The following is a 25,135-nucleotide window of genomic DNA, read 5'->3' as shown; positions in this document are numbered from 1 at the left end:
CAAAGAAAGTGAGAGTATTTAATTTAAAAAAGACTTCAATATATTATGTTAAACAGATATACAGTTTTATAATTGTTTGGTCTTTGTAAAGTAGGTACCACTTAATGGATGACTTTGTGCATTGACTTACCTTGAATTACATGCTTACAAAGACAATCCGGCACAGTGAATACAACAGGTTTTTTGAAATTTTACTTTATATTTTTGTTAATAAAAATACTTGGCAGCGGTGGGATTCGAACCCACGCCCCCGAAGAGACTGGTGCCTTAAACCAGCGCCTTAGACAGCTCGGCCACGCTACCTCTGTACAGGTTCGTAGAGAGTGACTAAAGCTCATTGTGTTATACCGACTCGCTACCTTTATACTTTCTTATCTGCCGTGTTTCGATATGTTACGAAGAGATATCTGTTCTAGTTAAAGGATAGGGTCGAGTGGGATGCCAGAGTGATATTTATAAGAGTATTTCTCTTGAACATTACACAGACTACACATCTTTCCCTAATGCGCTTCCTTCCCAGCACTCTGGTTTGATTTTCCTTTTCCTTTTTGTAACGTTGCATAACCTATTACTACAAATATAGCCAATCATTTTTTCTTCCTCACGTAATCATTTTCATGTATGTTACGATCAATGGAACCTTCAGGATTGTCATTTGCACCTGTACGTTGGACAGTCGCTGTGATGATTTGTCCCCTAAATGCCAAACTGAATACTGACGATAATGATATCCTTACTGTGTTTATAGATTTGAAGAAAAGAAATGCTTTTTCAGGTAGAGTAATTGAAGTATCACGCTTTGATTGAATTGTGTCTTTTAAGAATTCAAAACTGTATCGCGTTGTTGATTTACAGGATGAGAAGACATGTAAAATCAATATGATGTGTCCATTCTTCCGTCTTATGGGCTAAATCTCTTATTCAAATCTCTCTATGTCTTTGTCCGAAAACTAAATTCATCCATCCCGTTTATTGATTTTCTTCGGTCGGGGAAATCTCACGTTTCTTTCATTGCTCTCATACGGAATGTGAGATAAAATGAGGAATTTTGAAAGCTTCCCTTAACATTTATTTTCCACGTTATTCCTTTACAACAGTTAAATCTCTCCCTCCCTCTCTTTCATTGCAATCTAAATCCATTCAATTGGAGATTAAAGGCAGTTTCTCTCCTAAGTAATAAATATCGCACTTGAAAACGAATACCTTTGGAATATCAGTTCCTTACACCCTCAATATATTCAGCCCTAGAAAACCTAAATTCATGAAGCTGGTATGTGGTTTCAACGTAAGGGGATGATTCAATTATATCATAACTAGGTCATCGTGATATAACATTCTCGCTTGCAAATTCATAGCTACAACTTTGTTACATCCTTGATATCTTGTAATCTAATAGGCCTCTGCCGTTGAACATTTGCATTTAGGTGTAGCTAAAGAAGAGTAATACAAGCAGAAGAGTGCTATGGTCGGGTAAATGAATATCACATTCTCAGCCATCCATTCTTTACAATCCCAATATCACTGAGCCTATTTCTCGGACACACGAGTAATTTAGAATGGGGATGCAACTAAAGAAAAGAAAATGCACACAAAGTAGGACCTTATAACCTAATTTTGATGCTTGAAGTGAATTTTCAGCAATATATTTTGGACCCCTCAAAGATATTGTACTATAAGCGTGTTAGTCTGTCGGTAGCGTGGCCGAGCGGTCTAAGGCGCTGGTTTTAGGCACCAGTCTCTTCGGAGGCGAGGGTTCGAATCCCATCGCTGCCAATACTATTTTTCAACGTACAATACTACTAAAGTATCTTTGATACTACATTTATGTTACACGTAGGACTATTTATTGGCTGGTACAAATTGCAACATTAGGTATCACTGGGTTCTAATTGAACACATATTCTAACAAAAATATGAAGACGAGTAAATTTCATTGAACAGATGTATGGTCATTTAAAAGAATATTGTTGTTTGCATCGATATCGTGCTAACAGGGTAATGTTCAGAGTGGTTTTTATGTCTTGCATTCATGCTGGTGAATTTAGATGAAATTGCTATAGCATGAGAATAATTATAACAGCTTTGCGAAATAGTATTCACCCTTTTGGGGATATTTAAAATCCTTACAAGGTTCAAGAATTTCAAGAGGACGCAGGCGCAATGCAGTAAATTCGATTTGTACAGAAAAATACTAAATTCATCTATCGCAAACCCATGAAAACCATTTGTTTTAAAGATGCTGTAAAAGGACTTAATGTAACACTGTTTGGATTACATTAAAGCGAAATACGAGTAACAGCCACAAAGAGTTGGTGAAACTATTCTTCCTATATTTCATACCGCGAAGCTTTTAACTAAAGTTGGTAACAAACAGAGACAGAATATTCAACATTATCAAAAGAAATCCTTGAACAGTTCTTTTAGAAATCATGTACAGTGTAAGATGCACTGTTCGTTATAAAACAGGTAAAAGTGTATTGATCATTTTCTTCATTGATTTGCCTTGAGTTACCTGCTTGAAAAGAGACTGGCAAAGAGAATTGGTCAACGGTAGTTTTAAATGTCGCTTAGCTAAATTTGGTTTAATAAAAATACTTGGCAGCGGTGGGATTCGAACCCACGCCCCCGAAGAGACTGGTGCCTTAAACCAGCGCCTTAGACCGCTCGGTCACGCTACCTCTGTACAGGTTTGCAGAGAGTGACTAAAACTGCTTGTGTCATACATACTCGTTACCGTTCTACTTTCTCATCTGCCGTGTTTAGATCTTACGAGGATTTAAATGTGTTAATTAAAGGATATGGCCGAGTGGAATACCAGAGTGGCATTTATAAAGGCAGTTCTGTTTGATTCACACAGACTCTATATCTTGAATTAATGCGCTCCGTTTCAAGCACTATGGGTTAGTTTTCTTTTTTCTTTTGTAACGTGGTATGATCTATAACTGTCACTATAACCCATGATTTTTTTTCTTACTCACGTAATCATTCTCATGTATGTTATAAAGATTGAAACCTTCAACATTGTCATTTGTACCTGTACGTTGGATTGTTGCTGTGATGATTTGACCCATAAAGGTCAAACTTAATACGGACGATTATTAGATACTTACTGTGTTTATGCATTTAAAAAATAAAGAAAAAATATTCTTTCAGATAGAGGAATGGAGTATTACGCGTTGACTGAATTTTATTTTTTTCCGAATTCAATACATTATCTCATTATTCATTTGCAGAATGAGACGACAAGTACAATAAATATGATATGTCCATTCTTCGATCTTATGAGCTAAATCTTTTATCACATCTCTCTATGTCTTTATACCTAAAAATATTAATCGATCTCACGTTTTCTTTCATTGTTCCCATACGGAATGTGAAGATAAAATCAGGAATTTTCAAAGCTTACCTTAACATTTATTTTCCACGTTATACCTTTACAACAGTTAAATCTCTCTCTCCCTCCCTTTCATTGCAATCTAGATCCATTCAACTGGAGATTAAAGGCAGTTTCTCTCCTAAGTAATAAATATCGCACTTGAAAACGAATACCTATGGAATGTTAGTTCGTTACACCCTCTGTATCCTCAAACCTAACAAACCTAAACTCATGAAGTTGGTATGTGGTTTCATCGTAAGGGGATAATTCAATTATATCCTAACAAAATCATTGTGACCTAACATTCTCCATTGCATAAATTTTTTTATACCGAAGCAATACGTTTTATTACACCCTTGATATCTTGTAATCCAATAAGCCCCTACCGATGAACATCTGCATTTAGCTGTATGTAAAGAAGAATAATACAACCAGAAGAGAACTAAGGTACTACATCCTACTTCTCACGTGTAAATGACTACTGCATTGTCGGCAATCCCTTTTTTACAGTCACGATGTCGTTGAACCTATTTGTCAGACACACGAGTTATAAAGTATGGGGATTCAATTCCAGAAAAGCAAATGCACAAAAAGTAAGTCATTATAAAACCTGATGTTGACGCTTAAAGTGAATTTTCAGCTATACATTCTATACCCATCAAAGATATTACACTCTTTCACACCTGCGATTAAGAAAGTGGTATGTATATCAATCTAAAAGATAAGTGTTTAACCATTGAATAAATTGGTCTACATAACGTAAATTTAACGCTTGAAAAAGATTTGGTTTCCTGTTCAGTCGTCAGTTTTTTTTTTACCTCTTCTGTCATTTCAACACTACTAGACTAATCAAATTTTGTATCAATGATATCAGACTATGTACCTTGACACATATATAGGAGTAATGAATTGCAGTAGGTTTACTTATATAGACTGGGATCTCAGTTTGTAAAATTGTAAACCATAGGCCAAACCATTTCATCCAAAGCAGACTGTAACAGCGTACACTAACAGACTCGTGTTAGCACTATTAAGACTTAGTCTGTCGGTAGCGTGGCCGAGCGGTCTAAGGCGCTGGTTTTAGGCACCAGTCTCTTCGGAGGCGTGGGTTCGAATCCCATCGCTGCCAATAATATTTTTCAATGCAACATAGGTAGGACTGGGTTCTAATTTTTGTTCAGTTTGATGTGATGTCGAACCGATGTCACTGATATTTCTAACTATGTCTGTGTGGTCATGAGATCTCAAACAACAAACATCGGGGTTTTTCCTTTTCAATCAAAACGATTGTGTTCCTTTCTTAATAAATCACGTACAATTCTTATCTTGTGGCATCTGCAATTGTTGTTTGACGACCCCTTAGATAACAAAAGTAGTAACAATATCAAGACAATATCAAGGATCTTTTGAAAAGGAGAATGTTCATAAAAAATGTCTTTTTTCTATCGATATGGTGACGATAGATTAATGTTTGGAGTGGTTGTAAAGATGCGGTAAATTAAGTTAATGCAACACTGTCTGGATGACATTGATGCGCACAAAAGGTAAATTACAAATTTAAAATTAAATTTTTTATTATTTTAAAAAATTGTTGGGAAAATTATCCTTCTTTATTTTATACGGTGCTAATTTTATCTAAAGTTCGTACAAAGAAAGTGAGAGTATTTAATTTAAAAAAGACTTCAATATATTATGTTAAACAGATATACAGTTTTATAATTGTTTGGTCTTTGTAAAGTAGGTACCACTTAATGGATGACTTTGTGCATTGACTTACCTTGAATTACATGCTTACAAAGACAATCCGGCACAGTGAATACAACAGGTTTTTTGAAATTTTACTTTATATTTTTGTTAATAAAAATACTTGGCAGCGGTGGGATTCGAACCCACGCCCCCGAAGAGACTGGTGCCTTAAACCAGCGCCTTAGACAGCTCTGCCACGCTACCTCTGTACAGGTTCGTAGAGAGTGACTAAAGCTCATTGTGTTATACCGACTCGCTACCTTTATACTTTCTTATCTGCCGTGTTTCGATATGTTACGAAGAGATATCTGTTCTAGTTAAAGGATAGGGTCGAGTGGGATGCCAGACTGATATTTATAAGAGTATTTCTCTTGAACATTACACAGACTACACATCTTTCCCTAATGCGCTTCCTTCCCAGCACTCTGGTTTGATTTTCCTTTTCCTTTTTGTAACGTTGCATAACCTATTACTACAAATATAGCCAATCATTTTTTCTTCCTCACGTAATCATTTTCATGTATGTTACGATCAATGGAACCTTCAGGATTGTCATTTGCACCTGTACGTTGGACAGTCGCTGTGATGATTTGTCCCCTAAATGCCAAACTGAATACTGACGATAATGATATCCTTACTGTGTTTATAGATTTGAAGAAAAGAAATGCTTTTTCAGGTAGAGTAATTGAAGTATCACGCTTTGATTGAATTGTGTCTTTTAAGAATTCAAAACTGTATCGCGTTGTTGATTTACAGGATGAGAAGACATGTAAAATCAATATGATGTGTCCATTCTTCCGTCTTATGGGCTAAATCTCTTATTCAAATCTCTCTATGTCTTTGTCCGAAAACTAAATTCATCCATCCCGTTTATTGATTTTCTTCGGTCGGGGAAATCTCACGTTTCTTTCATTGCTCTCATACGGAATGTGAGATAAAATGAGGAATTTTGAAAGCTTCCCTTAACATTTATTTTCCACGTTATTCCTTTACAACAGTTAAATCTCTCCCTCCCTCTCTTTCATTGCAATCTAAATCCATTCAATTGGAGATTAAAGGCAGTTTCTCTCCTAAGTAATAAATATCGCACTTGAAAACGAATACCTTTGGAATATCAGTTCCTTACACCCTCAATATATTCAGCCCTAGAAAACCTAAATTCATGAAGCTGGTATGTGGTTTCAACGTAAGGGGATGATTCAATTATATCATAACTAGGTCATCGTGATATAACATTCTCGCTTGCAAATTCATAGCTACAACTTTGTTACATCCTTGATATCTTGTAATCTAATAGGCCTCTGCCGTTGAACATTTGCATTTAGGTGTAGCTAAAGAAGAGTAATACAAGCAGAAGAGTGCTATGGTCGGGTAAATGAATATCACATTCTCAGCCATCCATTCTTTACAATCCCAATATCACTGAGCCTATTTCTCGGACACACGAGTAATTTAGAATGGGGATGCAACTAAAGAAAAGAAAATGCACACAAAGTAGGACCTTATAACCTAATTTTGATGCTTGAAGTGAATTTTCAGCAATATATTTTGGACCCCTCAAAGATATTGTACTATAAGCGTGTTAGTCTGTCGGTAGCGTGGCCGAGCGGTCTAAGGCGCTGGTTTTAGGCACCAGTCTCTTCGGAGGCGTGGGTTCGAATCCCATCGCTGCCAATACTATTTTTCAACGTACAATACTACTAAAGTATCTTTGATACTACATTTATGTTACACGTAGGACTATTTATTGGCTGGTACAAATTGCAACATTAGGTATCACTGGGTTCTAATTGAACACATATTCTAACAAAAATATGAAGACGAGTAAATTTCATTGAATAGATGTATGGTCATTTAAAAGAATATTGTTGTTTGCATCGATATCGTGCTAACAGGGTAATGTTCAGAGTGGTTTTTATGTCTTGCATTCATACTGGTGAATTTAGATGAAATTGCTATAGCATGAGAATAATTATAACAGCTTTGCGAAATAGTATTCACCCTTTTGGGGATATTTAAAATCCTTACAAGGTTCAAGAATTTCAAGAGGACGCAGGCGCAATGCAGTAAATTCGATTTGTACAGAAAAATACTAAATTCATCTATCGCAAACCCATGAAAACCATTTGTTTTAAAGATGCTGTAAAAGGACTTAATGTAACACTGTTTGGATTACATTAAAGCGAAATACGAGTAACAGCCACAAAGAGTTGGTGAAACTATTCTTCCTATATTTCATACCGCGAAGCTTTTAACTAAAGTTGGTAACAAACAGAGACAGAATATTCAACATTATCAAAAGAAATCCTTGAACAGTTCTTTTAGAAATCATGTACAGTGTAAGATGCACTGTTCGTTATAAAACAGGTAAAAGTGTATTGATCATTTTCTTCATTGATTTGCCTTGAGTTACCTGCTTGAAAAGAGACTGGCAAAGAGAATTGGTCAACGGTAGTTTTAAATGTCGCTTAGCTAAATTTGGTTTAATAAAAATACTTGGCAGCGGTGGGATTCGAACCCACGCCCCCGAAGAGACTGGTGCCTTAAACCAGCGCCTTAGACCGCTCGGTCACGCTACCTCTGTACAGGTTTGCAGAGAGTGACTAAAACTGCTTGTGTCATACATACTCGTTACCGTTCTACTTTCTCATCTGCCGTGTTTAGATCTTACGAGGATTTAAATGTGTTAATTAAAGGATATGGCCGAGTGGAATACCAGAGTGGCATTTATAAAGGCAGTTCTGTTTGATTCACACAGACTCTATATCTTGAATTAATGCGCTCCGTTTCAAGCACTATGGGTTAGTTTTCTTTTTTCTTTTGTAACGTGGTATGATCTATAACTGTCACTATAACCCATGATTTTTTTTCTTACTCACGTAATCATTCTCATGTATGTTATAAAGATTGAAACCTTCAACATTGTCATTTGTACCTGTACGTTGGATTGTTGCTGTGATGATTTGACCCATAAAGGTCAAACTTAATACGGACGATTATTAGATACTTACTGTGTTTATGCATTTAAAAAATAAAGAAAAAATATTCTTTCAGATAGAGGAATGGAGTATTACGCGTTGACTGAATTTTATTTTTTTCCGAATTCAATACATTATCTCATTATTCATTTGCAGAATGAGACGACAAGTACAATAAATATGATATGTCCATTCTTCGATCTTATGAGCTAAATCTTTTATCACATCTCTCTATGTCTTTATACCTAAAAATATTAATCGATCTCACGTTTTCTTTCATTGTTCCCATACGGAATGTGAAGATAAAATCAGGAATTTTCAAAGCTTACCTTAACATTTATTTTCCACGTTATACCTTTACAACAGTTAAATCTCTCTCTCCCTCCCTTTCATTGCAATCTAGATCCATTCAACTGGAGATTAAAGGCAGTTTCTCTCCTAAGTAATAAATATCGCACTTGAAAACGAATACCTATGGAATGTTAGTTCGTTACACCCTCTGTATCCTCAAACCTAACAAACCTAAACTCATGAAGTTGGTATGTGGTTTCATCGTAAGGGGATAATTCAATTATATCCTAACAAAATCATTGTGACCTAACATTCTCCATTGCATAAATTTTTTTATACCGAAGCAATACGTTTTATTACACCCTTGATATCTTGTAATCCAATAAGCCCCTACCGATGAACATCTGCATTTAGCTGTATGTAAAGAAGAATAATACAACCAGAAGAGAACTAAGGTACTACATCCTACTTCTCACGTGTAAATGACTACTGCATTGTCGGCAATCCCTTTTTTACAGTCACGATGTCGTTGAACCTATTTGTCAGACACACGAGTTATAAAGTATGGGGATTCAATTCCAGAAAAGCAAATGCACAAAAAGTAAGTCATTATAAAACCTGATGTTGACGCTTAAAGTGAATTTTCAGCTATACATTCTATACCCATCAAAGATATTACACTCTTTCACACCTGCGATTAAGAAAGTGGTATGTATATCAATCTAAAAGATAAGTGTTTAACCATTGAATAAATTGGTCTACATAACGTAAATTTAACGCTTGAAAAAGATTTGGTTTCCTTTTCAGTCGTCAGTTTTTTTTTTACCTCTTCTGTCATTTCAACACTACTAGACTAATCAAATTTTGTATCAATGATATCAGACTATGTACCTTGACACATATATAGGAGCAATGAATTGCAGTAGGTTTACTTATATAGACTGGGATCTCAGTTTGTAAAATTGTAAACCATAGGCCAAACCATTTCATCCAAAGCAGACTGTAACAGCGTACACTAACAGACTCGTGTTAGCACTATTAAGACTTAGTCTGTCGGTAGCGTGGCCGAGCGGTCTAAGGCGCTGGTTTTAGGCACCAGTCTCTTCGGAGGCGTGGGTTCGAATCCCATCGCTGCCAATAATATTTTTCAATGCAACATAGGTAGGACTGGGTTCTAATTTTTGTTCAGTTTGATGTGATGTCGAACCGATGTCACTGATATTTCTAACTATGTCTGTGTGGTCATGAGATCTCAAACAACAAACATCGGGGTTTTTCCTTTTCAATCAAAACGATTGTGTTCCTTTCTTAATAAATCACGTACAATTCTTATCTTGTGGCATCTGCAATTGTTGTTTGACGACCCCTTAGATAACAAAAGTAGTAACAATATCAAGACAATATCAAGGATCTTTTGAAAAGGAGAATGTTCATAAAAAATGTCTTTTTTCTATCGATATGGTGACGATAGATTAATGTTTGGAGTGGTTGTAAAGATGCGGTAAATTAAGTTAATGCAACACTGTCTGGATGACATTGATGCGCACAAAAGGTAAATTACAAATTTAAAATTAAATTTTTTATTATTTTAAAAAATTGTTGGGAAAATTATCCTTCTTTATTTTATACGGTGCTAATTTTATCTAAAGTTCGTACAAAGAAAGTGAGAGTATTTAATTTAAAAAAGACTTCAATATATTATGTTAAACAGATATACAGTTTTATAATTGTTTGGTCTTTGTAAAGTAGGTACCACTTAATGGATGACTTTGTGCATTGACTTACCTTGAATTACATGCTTACAAAGACAATCCGGCACAGTGAATACAACAGGTTTTTTGAAATTTTACTTTATATTTTTGTTAATAAAAATACTTGGCAGCGGTGGGATTCGAACCCACGCCCCCGAAGAGACTGGTGCCTTAAACCAGCGCCTTAGACAGCTCGGCCACGCTACCTCTGTACAGGTTCGTAGAGAGTGACTAAAGCTCATTGTGTTATACCGACTCGCTACCTTTATACTTTCTTATCTGCCGTGTTTCGATATGTTACGAAGAGATATCTGTTCTAGTTAAAGGATAGGGTCGAGTGGGATGCCAGAGTGATATTTATAAGAGTATTTCTCTTGAACATTACACAGACTACACATCTTTCCCTAATGCGCTTCCTTCCCAGCACTCTGGTTTGATTTTCCTTTTCCTTTTTGTAACGTTGCATAACCTATTACTACAAATATAGCCAATCATTTTTTCTTCCTCACGTAATCATTTTCATGTATGTTACGATCAATGGAACCTTCAGGATTGTCATTTGCACCTGTACGTTGGACAGTCGCTGTGATGATTTGTCCCCTAAATGCCAAACTGAATACTGACGATAATGATATCCTTACTGTGTTTATAGATTTGAAGAAAAGAAATGCTTTTTCAGGTAGAGTAATTGAAGTATCACGCTTTGATTGAATTGTGTCTTTTAAGAATTCAAAACTGTATCGCGTTGTTGATTTACAGGATGAGAAGACATGTAAAATCAATATGATGTGTCCATTCTTCCGTCTTATGGGCTAAATCTCTTATTCAAATCTCTCTATGTCTTTGTCCGAAAACTAAATTCATCCATCCCGTTTATTGATTTTCTTCGGTCGGGGAAATCTCACGTTTCTTTCATTGCTCTCATACGGAATGTGAGATAAAATGAGGAATTTTGAAAGCTTCCCTTAACATTTATTTTCCACGTTATTCCTTTACAACAGTTAAATCTCTCCCTCCCTCTCTTTCATTGCAATCTAAATCCATTCAATTGGAGATTAAAGGCAGTTTCTCTCCTAAGTAATAAATATCGCACTTGAAAACGAATACCTTTGGAATATCAGTTCCTTACACCCTCAATATATTCAGCCCTAGAAAACCTAAATTCATGAAGCTGGTATGTGGTTTCAACGTAAGGGGATGATTCAATTATATCATAACTAGGTCATCGTGATATAACATTCTCGCTTGCAAATTCATAGCTACAACTTTGTTACATCCTTGATATCTTGTAATCTAATAGGCCTCTGCCGTTGAACATTTGCATTTAGGTGTAGCTAAAGAAGAGTAATACAAGCAGAAGAGTGCTATGGTCGGGTAAATGAATATCACATTCTCAGCCATCCATTCTTTACAATCCCAATATCACTGAGCCTATTTCTCGGACACACGAGTAATTTAGAATGGGGATGCAACTAAAGAAAAGAAAATGCACACAAAGTAGGACCTTATAACCTAATTTTGATGCTTGAAGTGAATTTTCAGCAATATATTTTGGACCCCTCAAAGATATTGTACTATAAGCGTGTTAGTCTGTCGGTAGCGTGGCCGAGCGGTCTAAGGCGCTGGTTTTAGGCACCAGTCTCTTCGGAGGCGTGGGTTCGAATCCCATTGCTGCCAATACTGTTTTTCAACGTACAATACTACTAAAGTATCTTTGATACTACATTTATGTTACACGTAGGACTATTTATTGGCTGGTACAAATTGCAACATTAGGTATCACTGGGTTCTAATTGAACACATATTCTAACAAAAATATGAAGACGAGTAAATTTCATTGAATAGATGTATGGTCATTTAAAAGAATATTGTTGTTTGCATCGATATCGTGCTAACAGGGTAATGTTCAGAGTGGTTTTTATGTCTTGCATTCATACTGGTGAATTTAGATGAAATTGCTATAGCATGAGAATAATTATAACAGCTTTGCGAAATAGTATTCACCCTTTTGGGGATATTTAAAATCCTTACAAGGTTCAAGAATTTCAAGAGGACGCAGGCGCAATGCAGTAAATTCGATTTGTACAGAAAAATACTAAATTCATCTATCGCAAACCCATGAAAACCATTTGTTTTAAAGATGCTGTAAAAGGACTTAATGTAACACTGTTTGGATTACATTAAAGCGAAATACGAGTAACAGCCACAAAGAGTTGGTGAAACTATTCTTCCTATATTTCATACCGCGAAGCTTTTAACTAAAGTTGGTAACAAACAGAGACAGAATATTCAACATTATCAAAAGAAATCCTTGAACAGTTCTTTTAGAAATCATGTACAGTGTAAGATGCACTGTTCGTTATAAAACAGGTAAAAGTGTATTGATCATTTTCTTCATTGATTTGCCTTGAGTTACCTGCTTGAAAAGAGACTGGCAAAGAGAATTGGTCAACGGTAGTTTTAAATGTCGCTTAGCTAAATTTGGTTTAATAAAAATACTTGGCAGCGGTGGGATTCGAACCCACGCCCCCGAAGAGACTGGTGCCTTAAACCAGCGCCTTAGACCGCTCGGTCACGCTAACTCTGTACAGGTTTGCAGAGAGTGACTAAAACTGCTTGTGTCATACATACTCGTTACCGTTCTACTTTCTCATCTGCCGTGTTTAGATCTTACGAGGATTTAAATGTGTTAATTAAAGGATATGGCCGAGTGGAATACCAGAGTGGCATTTATAAAGGCAGTTCTGTTTGATTCACACAGACTCTATATCTTGAATTAATGCGCTCCGTTTCAAGCACTATGGGTTAGTTTTCTTTTTTCTTTTGTAACGTGGTATGATCTATAACTGTCACTATAACCCATGATTTTTTTTCTTACTCACGTAATCATTCTCATGTATGTTATAAAGATTGAAACCTTCAACATTGTCATTTGTACCTGTACGTTGGATTGTTGCTGTGATGATTTGACCCATAAAGGTCAAACTTAATACGGACGATTATTAGATACTTACTGTGTTTATGCATTTAAAAAATAAAGAAAAAATATTCTTTCAGATAGAGGAATGGAGTATTACGCGTTGACTGAATTTTATTTTTTTCCGAATTCAATACATTATCTCATTATTCATTTGCAGAATGAGACGACAAGTACAATAAATATGATATGTCCATTCTTCGATCTTATGAGCTAAATCTTTTTTCACATCTCTCTATGTCTTTATACCTAAAAATATTAATCGATCTCACGTTTTCTTTCATTGTTCCCATACGGAATGTGAAGATAAAATCAGGAATTTTCAAAGCTTACCTTAACATTTATTTTCCACGTTATACCTTTACAACAGTTAAATCTCTCTCTCCCTCCCTTTCATTGCAATCTAGATCCATTCAACTGGAGATTAAAGGCAGTTTCTCTCCTAAGTAATAAATATCGCACTTGAAAACGAATACCTATGGAATGTTAGTTCGTTACACCCTCTGTATCCTCAAACCTAACAAACCTAAACTCATGAAGTTGGTATGTGGTTTCATCGTAAGGGGATAATTCAATTATATCCTAACAAAATCATTGTGACCTAACATTCTCCATTGCATAAATTTTTTTATACCGAAGCAATACGTTTTATTACACCCTTGATATCTTGTAATCCAATAAGCCCCTACCGATGAACATCTGCATTTAGCTGTATGTAAAGAAGAATAATACAACCAGAAGAGAACTAAGGTACTACATCCTACTTCTCACGTGTAAATGACTACTGCATTGTCGGCAATCCCTTTTTTACAGTCACGATGTCGTTGAACCTATTTGTCAGACACACGAGTTATAAAGTATGGGGATTCAATTCCAGAAAAGCAAATGCACAAAAAGTAAGTCATTATAAAACCTGATGTTGACGCTTAAAGTGAATTTTCAGCTATACATTCTATACCCATCAAAGATATTACACTCTTTCACACCTGCGATTAAGAAAGTGGTATGTATATCAATCTAAAAGATAAGTGTTTAACCATTGAATAAATTGGTCTACATAACGTAAATTTAACGCTTGAAAAAGATTTGGTTTCCTTTTCAGTCGTCAGTTTTTTTTTTACCTCTTCTGTCATTTCAACACTACTAGACTAATCAAATTTTGTATCAATGATATCAGACTATGTACCTTGACACATATATAGGAGTAATGAATTGCAGTAGGTTTACTTATATAGACTGGGATCTCAGTTTGTAAAATTGTAAACCATAGGCCAAACCATTTCATCCAAAGCAGACTGTAACAGCGTACACTAACAGACTCGTGTTAGCACTATTAAGACTTAGTCTGTCGGTAGCGTGGCCGAGCGGTCTAAGGCGCTGGTTTTAGGCACCAGTCTCTTCGGAGGCGTGGGTTCGAATCCCATCGCTGCCAATAATATTTTTCAATGCAACATAGGTAGGACTGGGTTCTAATTTTTGTTCAGTTTGATGTGATGTCGAACCGATGTCACTGATATTTCTAACTATGTCTGTGTGGTCATGAGATCTCAAACAACAAACATCGGGGTTTTTCCTTTTCAATCAAAACGATTGTGTTCCTTTCTTAATAAATCACGTACAATTCTTATCTTGTGGCATCTGCAATTGTTGTTTGACGACCCCTTAGATAACAAAAGTAGTAACAATATCAAGACAATATCAAGGATCTTTTGAAAAGGAGAATGTTCATAAAAAATGTCTTTTTTCTATCGATATGGTGACGATAGATTAATGTTTGGAGTGGTTGTAAAGATGCGGTAAATTAAGTTAATGCAACACTGTCTGGATGACATTGATGCGCACAAAAGGTAAATTACAAATTTAAAATTAAATTTTTTATTATTTTAAAAAATTGTTGGGAAAATTATCCTTCTTTATTTTATACGGTGCTAATTTTATCTAAAGTTCGTACAAAGAAAGTGAGAGTATTTAATTTAAAAAAGACTTCAATATATTATGTTAAACAGATATACAGTTTTATAATTGTTTGGTCTTTGTAAAGTAGGTACCACTTAATGGATGATTTTGTGCATTGACTTACCTTGAATTACATGCTTACAAAGACAATCCGGCACAGTGAATACAACAGGTTTTTTGAAATTTTACTTTATATTTTTGTTAATAAAAATACTTGGCAGCGGTGGGATTCGAACCCACGCCCCCGAAGAGACTGGTGCCTTAAACCAGCGCCTTAGACAGCTCTGCCACGCTACCTCTGTACAGGTTCGTAGAGAGTGACTAAAGCTCATTGTGTTATACCGACTCGCTACCTTTATACTTTCTTATCTGCCGTGTTTCGATATGTTACGAAGAGATATCTGTTCTAGTTAAAGGATAGGGTCGAGTGGGATGCCAGAGTGATATTTATAAGAGTATTTCTCTTGAACATTACACAGACTACACATCTTTCCCTAATGCGCTTCCTTCCCAGCACTCTGGTTTGATTTTCCTTTTCCTTTTTGTAACGTTGCATAACCTATTACTACAAATATAGCCAATCATTTTTTCTTCCTCACGTAATCATTTTCATGTATGTTACGATCAATGGAACCTTCAGGATTGTCATTTGCACCTGTACGTTGGACAGTCGCTGTGATGATTTGTCCCCTAAATGCCAAACTGAATACTGACGATAATGATATCCTTACTGTGTTTATAGATTTGAAGAAAAGAAATGCTTTTTCAGGTAGAGTAATTGAAGTATCACGCTTTGATTGAATTGTGTCTTTTAAGAATTCAAAACTGTATCGCGTTGTTGATTTACAGGATGAGAAGACATGTAAAATCAATATGATGTGTCCATTCTTCCGTCTTATGGGCTAAATCTCTTATTCAAATCTCTCTATGTCTTTGTCCGAAAACTAAATTCATCCATCCCGTTTATTGATTTTCTTCGGTCGGGGAAATCTCACGTTTCTTTCATTGCTCTCATACGGAATGTGAGATAAAATGAGGAATTTTGAAAGCTTCCCTTAACATTTATTTTCCACGTTATTCCTTTACAACAGTTAAATCTCTCCCTCCCTCTCTTTCATTGCAATCTAAATCCATTCAATTGGAGATTAAAGGCAGTTTCTCTCCTAAGTAATAAATATCGCACTTGAAAACGAATACCTTTGGAATATCAGTTCCTTACACCCTCAATATATTCAGCCCTAGAAAACCTAAATTCATGAAGCTGGTATGTGGTTTCAACGTAAGGGGATGATTCAATTATATCATAACTAGGTCATCGTGATATAACATTCTCGCTTGCAAATTCATAGCTACAACTTTGTTACATCCTTGATATCTTGTAATCTAATAGGCCTCTGCCGTTGAACATTTGCATTTAGGTGTAGCTAAAGAAGAGTAATACAAGCAGAAGAGTGCTATGGTCGGGTAAATGAATATCACATTCTCAGCCATCCATTCTTTACAATCCCAATATCACTGAGCCTATTTCTCGGACACACGAGTAATTTAGAATGGGGATGCAACTAAAGAAAAGAAAATGCACACAAAGTAGGACCTTATAACCTAATTTTGATGCTTGAAGTGAATTTTCAGCAATATATTTTGGACCCCTCAAAGATATTGTACTATAAGCGTGTTAGTCTGTCGGTAGCGTGGCCGAGCGGTCTAAGGCGCTGGTTTTAGGCACCAGTCTCTTCGGAGGCGTGGGTTCGAATCCCATCGCTGCCAATACTATTTTTCAACGTACAATACTACTAAAGTATCTTTGATACTACATTTATGTTACACGTAGGACTATTTATTGGCTGGTACAAATTGCAACATTAGGTATCACTGGGTTCTAATTGAACACATATTCTAACAAAAATATGAAGACGAGTAAATTTCATTGAACAGATGTATGGTCATTTAAAAGAATATTGTTGTTTGCATCGATATCGTGCTAACAGGGTAATGTTCAGAGTGGTTTTTATGTCTTGCATTCATACTGGTGAATTTAGATGAAATTGCTATAGCATGAGAATAATTATAACAGCTTTGCGAAATAGTATTCACCCTTTTGGGGATATTTAAAATCCTTACAAGGTTCAAGAATTTCAAGAGGACGCAGGCGCAATGCAGTAAATTCGATTTGTACAGAAAAATACTAAATTCATCTATCGCAAACCCATGAAAACCATTTGTTTTAAAGATGCTGTAAAAGGACTTAATGTAACACTGTTTGGATTACATTAAAGCGAAATACGAGTAACAGCCACAAAGAGTTGGTGAAACTATTCTTCCTATATTTCATACCGCGAAGCTTTTAACTAAAGTTGGTAACAAACAGAGACAGAATATTCAACATTATCAAAAGAAATCCTTGAACAGTTCTTTTAGAAATCATGTACAGTGTAAGATGCACTGTTCGTTATAAAACAGGTAAAAGTGTATTGATCATTTTCTTCATTGATTTGCCTTGAGTTACCTGCTTGAAAAGAGACTGGCAAAGAGAATTGGTCAACGGTAGTTTTAAATGTCGCTTAGCTAAATTTGGTTTAATAAAAATACTTGGCAGCGGTGGGATTCGAACCCACGCCCCCGAAGAGACTGGTGCCTTAAACCAGCGCCTTAGACCGCTCGGTCACGCTACCTCTGTACAGGTTTGCAGAGAGTGACTAAAACTGCTTGTGTCATACATACTCGTTACCGTTCTACTTTCTCATCTGCCGTGTTTAGATCTTACGAGGATTTAAATGTGTTAATTAAAGGATATGGCCGAGTGGAATACCAGAGTGGCATTTATAAAGGCAGTTCTGTTTGATTCACACAGACTCTATATCTTGAATTAATGCGCTCCGTTTCAAGCACTATGGGTTAGTTTTCTTTTTTCTTTTGTAACGTGGTATGATCTATAACTGTCACTATAACCCATGATTTTTTTTCTTACTCACGTAATCATTCTCATGTATGTTATAAAGATTGAAACCTTCAACATTGTCATTTGTACCTGTACGTTGGATTGTTGCTGTGATGATTTGACCCATAAAGGTCAAACTTAATACGGACGATTATTAGATACTTACTGTGTTTATGCATTTAAAAAATAAAGAAAAAATATTCTTTCAGATAGAGGAATGGAGTATTACGCGTTGACTGAATTTTATTTTTTTCCGAATTCAATACATTATCTCATTATTCATTTGCAGAATGAGACGACAAGTACAATAAATATGATATGTCCATTCTTCGATCTTATGAGCTAAATCTTTTATCACATCTCTCTATGTCTTTATACCTAAAAATATTAATCGATCTCACGTTTTCTTTCATTGTTCCCATACGGAATGTGAAGATAAAATCAGGAATTTTCAAAGCTTACCTTAACATTTATTTTCCACGTTATACCTTTACAACAGTTAAATCTCTCTCTCCCTCCCTTTCATTGCAATCTAGATCCATTCAACTGGAGATTAAAGGCAGTTTCTCTCCTAAGTAATAAATATCGCACTTGAAAACGAATACCTATGGAATGTTAGTTCGTTACACCCTCTGTATCCTCAAACCTAACAAACCTAAACTCATGAAGTTGGTATGTGGTTTCATCGTAAGGGGATAATTCAATTATATCCTAACAAAATCATTGTGACCTAACATTCTCCATTGCATAAATTTTTTTATACCGAAGCAATACGTTTTATTACACCCTTGATATCTTGTAATCCAATAAGCCCCTACCGATGAACATCTGCATTTAGCTGTATGTAAAGAAGAATAATACAACCAGAAGAGAACTAAGGTACTACATCCTACTTCTCACGTGTAAATGACTACTGCATTGTCGGCAATCCCTTTTTTACAGTCACGATGTCGTTGAACCTATTTGTCAGACACACGAGTTATAAAGTATGGGGATTCAATTCCAGAAAAGCAAATGCACAAAAAGTAAGTCATTATAAAACCTGATGTTGACGCTTAAAGTGAATTTTCAGCTATACATTCTATACCCATCAAAGATATTACACTCTTTCACACCTGCGATTAAGAAAGTGGTATGTATATCAATCTAAAAGATAAGTGTTTAACCATTGAATAAATTGGTCTACATAACGTAAATTTAACGCTTGAAAAAGATTTGGTTTCCTTTTCAGTCGTCAGTTTTTTTTTTTACCTCTTCTGTCATTTCAACACTACTAGACTAATCAAATTTTGTATCAATGATATCAGACTATGTACCTTGACACATATATAGGAGTAATGAATTGCAGTAGGTTTACTTATATAGACTGGGATCTCAGTTTGTAAAATTGTAAACCATAGGCCAAACCATTTCATCCAAAGCAGACTGTAACAGCGTACACTAACAGACTCGTGTTAGCACTATTAAGACTTAGTCTGTCGGTAGCGTGGCCGAGCGGTCTAAGGCGCTGGTTTTAGGCACCAGTCTCTTCGGAGGCGTGGGTTCGAATCCCATCGCTGCCAATAATATTTTTCAATGCAACATAGGTAGGACTGGGTTCTAATTTTTGTTCAGTTTGATGTGATGTCGAACCGATGTCACTGATATTTCTAACTATGTCTGTGTGGTCATGAGATCTCAAACAACAAACATCGGGGTTTTTCCTTTTCAATCAAAACGATTGTGTTCCTTTCTTAATAAATCACGTACAATTCTTATCTTGTGGCATCTGCAATTGTTGTTTGACGACCCCTTAGATAACAAAAGTAGTAACAATATCAAGACAATATCAAGGATCTTTTGAAAAGGAGAATGTTCATAAAAAATGTCTTTTTTCTATCGATATGGTGACGATAGATTAATGTTTGGAGTGGTTGTAAAGATGCGGTAAATTAAGTTAATGCAACACTGTCTGGATGACATTGATGCGCACAAAAGGTAAATTACAAATTTAAAATTAAATTTTTTATTATTTTAAAAAATTGTTGGGAAAATTATCCTTCTTTATTTTATACGGTGCTAATTTTATCTAAAGTTCGTACAAAGAAAGTGAGAGTATTTAATTTAAAAAAGACTTCAATATATTATGTTAAACAGATATACAGTTTTATAATTGTTTGGTCTTTGTAAAGTAGGTACCACTTAATGGATGACTTTGTGCATTGACTTACCTTGAATTACATGCTTACAAAGACAATCCGGCACAGTGAATACAACAGGTTTTTTGAAATTTTACTTTATATTTTTGTTAATAAAAATACTTGGCAGCGGTGGGATTCGAACCCACGCCCCCGAAGAGACTGGTGCCTTAAACCAGCGCCTTAGACAGCTCGGCCACGCTACCTCTGTACAGGTTCGTAGAGAGTGACTAAAGCTCATTGTGTTATACCGACTCGCTACCTTTATACTTTCTTATCTGCCGTGTTTCGATATGTTACGAAGAGATATCTGTTCTAGTTAAAGGATAGGGTCGAGTGGGATGCCAGAGTGATATTTATAAGAGTATTTCTCTTGAACATTACACAGACTACACATCTTTCCCTAATGCGCTTCCTTCCCAGCACTCTGGTTTGATTTTCCTTTTCCTTTTTGTAACGTTGCATAACCTATTACTACAAATATAGCCAATCATTTTTTCTTCCTCACGTAATCATTTTCATGTATGTTACGATCAATGGAACCTTCAGGATTGTCATTTGCACCTGTACGTTGGACAGTCGCTGTGATGATTTGTCCCCTAAATGCCAAACTGAATACTGACGATAATGATATCCTTACTGTGTTTATAGATTTGAAGAAAAGAAATGCTTTTTCAGGTAGAGTAATTGAAGTATCACGCTTTGATTGAATTGTGTCTTTTAAGAATTCAAAACTGTATCGCGTTGTTGATTTACAGGATGAGAAGACATGTAAAATCAATATGATGTGTCCATTCTTCCGTCTTATGGGCTAAATCTCTTATTCAAATCTCTCTATGTCTTTGTCCGAAAACTAAATTCATCCATCCCGTTTATTGATTTTCTTCGGTCGGGGAAATCTCACGTTTCTTTCATTGCTCTCATACGGAATGTGAGATAAAATGAGGAATTTTGAAAGCTTCCCTTAACATTTATTTTCCACGTTATTCCTTTACAACAGTTAAATCTCTCCCTCCCTCTCTTTCATTGCAATCTAAATCCATTCAATTGGAGATTAAAGGCAGTTTCTCTCCTAAGTAATAAATATCGCACTTGAAAACGAATACCTTTGGAATATCAGTTCCTTACACCCTCAATATATTCAGCCCTAGAAAACCTAAATTCATGAAGCTGGTATGTGGTTTCAACGTAAGGGGATGATTCAATTATATCATAACTAGGTCATCGTGATATAACATTCTCGCTTGCAAATTCATAGCTACAACTTTGTTACATCCTTGATATCTTGTAATCTAATAGGCCTCTGCCGTTGAACATTTGCATTTAGGTGTAGCTAAAGAAGAGTAATACAAGCAGAAGAGTGCTATGGTCGGGTAAATGAATATCACATTCTCAGCCATCCATTCTTTACAATCCCAATATCACTGAGCCTATTTCTCGGACACACGAGTAATTTAGAATGGGGATGCAACTAAAGAAAAGAAAATGCACACAAAGTAGGACCTTATAACCTAATTTTGATGCTTGAAGTGAATTTTCAGCAATATATTTTGGACCCCTCAAAGATATTGTACTATAAGCGTGTTAGTCTGTCGGTAGCGTGGCCGAGCGGTCTAAGGCGCTGGTTTTAGGCACCAGTCTCTTCGGAGGCGTGGGTTCGAATCCCATCGCTGCCAATACTATTTTTCAACGTACAATACTACTAAAGTATCTTTGATACTACATTTATGTTACACGTAGGACTATTTATTGGCTGGTACAAATTGCAACATTAGGTATCACTGGGTTCTAATTGAACACATATTCTAACAAAAATATGAAGACGAGTAAATTTCATTGAATAGATGTATGGTCATTTAAAAGAATATTGTTGTTTGCATCGATATCGTGCTAACAGGGTAATGTTCAGAGTGGTTTTTATGTCTTGCATTCATACTGGTGAATTTAGATGAAATTGCTATAGCATGAGAATAATTATAACAGCTTTGCGAAATAGTATTCACCCTTTTGGGGATATTTAAAATCCTTACAAGGTTCAAGAATTTCAAGAGGACGCAGGCGCAATGCAGTAAATTCGATTTGTACAGAAAAATACTAAATTCATCTATCGCAAACCCATGAAAACCATTTGTTTTAAAGATGCTGTAAAAGGACTTAATGTAACACTGTTTGGATTACATTAAAGCGAAATACGAGTAACAGCCACAAAGAGTTGGTGAAACTATTCTTCCTATATTTCATACCGCGAAGCTTTTAACTAAAGTTGGTAACAAACAGAGACAGAATATTCAACATTATCAAAAGAAATCCTTGAACAGTTCTTTTAGAAATCATGTACAGTGTAAGATGCACTGTTCGTTATAAAACAGGTAAAAGTGTATTGATCATTTTCTTCATTGATTTGCCTTGAGTTACCTGCTTGAAAAGAGACTGGCAAAGAGAATTGGTCAACGGTAGTTTTAAATGTCGCTTAGCTAAATTTGGTTTAATAAAAATACTTGGCAGCGGTGGGATTCGAACCCACGCCCCCGAAGAGACTGGTGCCTTAAACCAGCGCCTTAGACCGCTCGGTCACGCTACCTCTGTACAGGTTTGCAGAGAGTGACTAAAACTGCTTGTGTCATACATACTCGTTACCGTTCTACTTTCTCATCTGCCGTGTTTAGATCTTACGAGGATTTAAATGTGTTAATTAAAGGATATGGCCGAGTGGAATACCAGAGTGGCATTTATAAAGGCAGTTCTGTTTGATTCACACAGACTCTATATCTTGAATTAATGCGCTCCGTTTCAAGCACTATGGGTTAGTTTTCTTTTTTCTTTTGTAACGTGGTATGATCTATAACTGTCACTATAACCCATGATTTTTTTTCTTACTCACGTAATCATTCTCATGTATGTTATAAAGATTGAAACCTTCAACATTGTCATTTGTACCTGTACGTTGGATTGTTGCTGTGATGATTTGACCCATAAAGGTCAAACTTAATACGGACGATTATTAGATACTTACTGTGTTTATGCATTTAAAAAATAAAGAAAAAATATTCTTTCAGATAGAGGAATGGAGTATTACGCGTTGACTGAATTTTATTTTTTTCCGAATTCAATACATTATCTCATTATTCATTTGCAGAATGAGACGACAAGTACAATAAATATGATATGTCCATTCTTCGATCTTATGAGCTAAATCTTTTATCACATCTCTCTATGTCTTTATACCTAAAAATATTAATCGATCTCACGTTTTCTTTCATTGTTCCCATACGGAATGTGAAGATAAAATCAGGAATTTTCAAAGCTTACCTTAACATTTATTTTCCACGTTATACCTTTACAACAGTTAAATCTCTCTCTCCCTCCCTTTCATTGCAATCTAGATCCATTCAACTGGAGATTAAAGGCAGTTTCTCTCCTAAGTAATAAATATCGCACTTGAAAACGAATACCTATGGAATGTTAGTTCGTTACACCCTCTGTATCCTCAAACCTAACAAACCTAAACTCATGAAGTTGGTATGTGGTTTCATCGTAAGGGGATAATTCAATTATATCCTAACAAAATCATTGTGACCTAACATTCTCCATTGCATAAATTTTTTTATACCGAAGCAATACGTTTTATTACACCCTTGATATCTTGTAATCCAATAAGCCCCTACCGATGAACATCTGCATTTAGCTGTATGTAAAGAAGAATAATACAACCAGAAGAGAACTAAGGTACTACATCCTACTTCTCACGTGTAAATGACTACTGCATTGTCGGCAATCCCTTTTTTACAGTCACGATGTCGTTGAACCTATTTGTCAGACACACGAGTTATAAAGTATGGGGATTCAATTCCAGAAAAGCAAATGCACAAAAAGTAAGTCATTATAAAACCTGATGTTGACGCTTAAAGTGAATTTTCAGCTATACATTCTATACCCATCAAAGATATTACACTCTTTCACACCTGCGATTAAGAAAGTGGTATGTATATCAATCTAAAAGATAAGTGTTTAACCATTGAATAAATTGGTCTACATAACGTAAATTTAACGCTTGAAAAAGATTTGGTTTCCTTTTCAGTCGTCAGTTTTTTTTTTACCTCTTCTGTCATTTCAACACTACTAGACTAATCAAATTTTGTATCAATGATATCAGACTATGTACCTTGACACATATATAGGAGCAATGAATTGCAGTAGGTTTACTTATATAGACTGGGATCTCAGTTTGTAAAATTGTAAACCATAGGCCAAACCATTTCATCCAAAGCAGACTGTAACAGCGTACACTAACAGACTCGTGTTAGCACTATTAAGACTTAGTCTGTCGGTAGCGTGGCCGAGCGGTCTAAGGCGCTGGTTTTAGGCACCAGTCTCTTCGGAGGCGTGGGTTCGAATCCCATCGCTGCCAATAATATTTTTCAATGCAACATAGGTAGGACTGGGTTCTAATTTTTGTTCAGTTTGATGTGATGTCGAACCGATGTCACTGATATTTCTAACTATGTCTGTGTGGTCATGAGATCTCAAACAACAAACATCGGGGTTTTTCCTTTTCAATCAAAACGATTGTGTTCCTTTCTTAATAAATCACGTACAATTCTTATCTTGTGGCATCTGCAATTGTTGTTTGACGACCCCTTAGATAACAAAAGTAGTAACAATATCAAGACAATATCAAGGATCTTTTGAAAAGGAGAATGTTCATAAAAAATGTCTTTTTTCTATCGATATGGTGACGATAGATTAATGTTTGGAGTGGTTGTAAAGATGCGGTAAATTAAGTTACTGCAACACTGTCTGGATGACATTGATGCGCACAAAAGGTAAATTACAAATTTAAAATTAAATTTTTTATTATTTTAAAAAATTGTTGGGAAAATTATCCTTCTTTATTTTATACGGTGCTAATTTTATCTAAAGTTCGTACAAAGAAAGTGAGAGTATT

General features: G+C 35.6%; 19 non-coding genes across 19 annotated transcripts; 10 read left to right on the top strand and 9 right to left on the bottom strand.

Annotated features, from left to right (window-relative positions):
* Window positions 1-221: 221 nt before the first annotated feature.
* On the bottom strand, window positions 222-303 carry Trnal-aag (transfer RNA leucine (anticodon AAG)). The gene has a single exon. It is a non-coding gene; the product is annotated as a tRNA-Leu (tRNA).
* Window positions 304-1,691: 1,388 nt separating this feature from the next.
* Window positions 1,692-1,773, top strand: Trnal-uag (transfer RNA leucine (anticodon UAG)). The gene has a single exon. It is a non-coding gene; the product is annotated as a tRNA-Leu (tRNA).
* Window positions 1,774-2,596: 823 nt separating this feature from the next.
* On the bottom strand, window positions 2,597-2,678 carry Trnal-aag (transfer RNA leucine (anticodon AAG)). The gene has a single exon. It is a non-coding gene; the product is annotated as a tRNA-Leu (tRNA).
* Window positions 2,679-4,423: 1,745 nt separating this feature from the next.
* On the top strand, window positions 4,424-4,505 carry Trnal-uag (transfer RNA leucine (anticodon UAG)). Its single transcript has one exon. It is a non-coding gene; the product is annotated as a tRNA-Leu (tRNA).
* A 739-nt stretch (window positions 4,506-5,244) lies between these two features.
* Trnal-aag (transfer RNA leucine (anticodon AAG)) lies at window positions 5,245-5,326 on the bottom strand. Its single transcript has one exon. It is a non-coding gene; the product is annotated as a tRNA-Leu (tRNA).
* A 1,388-nt stretch (window positions 5,327-6,714) lies between these two features.
* Window positions 6,715-6,796, top strand: Trnal-uag (transfer RNA leucine (anticodon UAG)). The gene has a single exon. It is a non-coding gene; the product is annotated as a tRNA-Leu (tRNA).
* Window positions 6,797-7,619: 823 nt separating this feature from the next.
* On the bottom strand, window positions 7,620-7,701 carry Trnal-aag (transfer RNA leucine (anticodon AAG)). Its single transcript has one exon. It is a non-coding gene; the product is annotated as a tRNA-Leu (tRNA).
* A 1,745-nt stretch (window positions 7,702-9,446) lies between these two features.
* On the top strand, window positions 9,447-9,528 carry Trnal-uag (transfer RNA leucine (anticodon UAG)). The gene has a single exon. It is a non-coding gene; the product is annotated as a tRNA-Leu (tRNA).
* A 739-nt stretch (window positions 9,529-10,267) lies between these two features.
* Trnal-aag (transfer RNA leucine (anticodon AAG)) lies at window positions 10,268-10,349 on the bottom strand. The gene has a single exon. It is a non-coding gene; the product is annotated as a tRNA-Leu (tRNA).
* Window positions 10,350-11,737: 1,388 nt separating this feature from the next.
* Trnal-uag (transfer RNA leucine (anticodon UAG)) lies at window positions 11,738-11,819 on the top strand. Its single transcript has one exon. It is a non-coding gene; the product is annotated as a tRNA-Leu (tRNA).
* Window positions 11,820-14,469: 2,650 nt separating this feature from the next.
* Window positions 14,470-14,551, top strand: Trnal-uag (transfer RNA leucine (anticodon UAG)). Its single transcript has one exon. It is a non-coding gene; the product is annotated as a tRNA-Leu (tRNA).
* Window positions 14,552-15,290: 739 nt separating this feature from the next.
* On the bottom strand, window positions 15,291-15,372 carry Trnal-aag (transfer RNA leucine (anticodon AAG)). Its single transcript has one exon. It is a non-coding gene; the product is annotated as a tRNA-Leu (tRNA).
* Window positions 15,373-16,760: 1,388 nt separating this feature from the next.
* Trnal-uag (transfer RNA leucine (anticodon UAG)) lies at window positions 16,761-16,842 on the top strand. Its single transcript has one exon. It is a non-coding gene; the product is annotated as a tRNA-Leu (tRNA).
* Window positions 16,843-17,665: 823 nt separating this feature from the next.
* On the bottom strand, window positions 17,666-17,747 carry Trnal-aag (transfer RNA leucine (anticodon AAG)). Its single transcript has one exon. It is a non-coding gene; the product is annotated as a tRNA-Leu (tRNA).
* Window positions 17,748-19,493: 1,746 nt separating this feature from the next.
* Trnal-uag (transfer RNA leucine (anticodon UAG)) lies at window positions 19,494-19,575 on the top strand. The gene has a single exon. It is a non-coding gene; the product is annotated as a tRNA-Leu (tRNA).
* A 739-nt stretch (window positions 19,576-20,314) lies between these two features.
* Trnal-aag (transfer RNA leucine (anticodon AAG)) lies at window positions 20,315-20,396 on the bottom strand. Its single transcript has one exon. It is a non-coding gene; the product is annotated as a tRNA-Leu (tRNA).
* A 1,388-nt stretch (window positions 20,397-21,784) lies between these two features.
* On the top strand, window positions 21,785-21,866 carry Trnal-uag (transfer RNA leucine (anticodon UAG)). The gene has a single exon. It is a non-coding gene; the product is annotated as a tRNA-Leu (tRNA).
* Window positions 21,867-22,689: 823 nt separating this feature from the next.
* On the bottom strand, window positions 22,690-22,771 carry Trnal-aag (transfer RNA leucine (anticodon AAG)). The gene has a single exon. It is a non-coding gene; the product is annotated as a tRNA-Leu (tRNA).
* Window positions 22,772-24,516: 1,745 nt separating this feature from the next.
* On the top strand, window positions 24,517-24,598 carry Trnal-uag (transfer RNA leucine (anticodon UAG)). Its single transcript has one exon. It is a non-coding gene; the product is annotated as a tRNA-Leu (tRNA).
* Window positions 24,599-25,135: the final 537 nt, after the last annotated feature.

This window comes from Sinohyriopsis cumingii, chromosome 9, assembly GCF_028554795.1.
Source record: "Sinohyriopsis cumingii isolate HCF-2022 chromosome 9, ASM2855479v2, whole genome shotgun sequence".
In the NCBI taxonomy this organism is placed as follows: domain Eukaryota; kingdom Metazoa; phylum Mollusca; class Bivalvia; order Unionida; family Unionidae; genus Sinohyriopsis; species Sinohyriopsis cumingii.
Note: the sequence above shows the minus strand (reverse complement) of the source record. Positions and strands in the feature narration are given on the sequence as shown.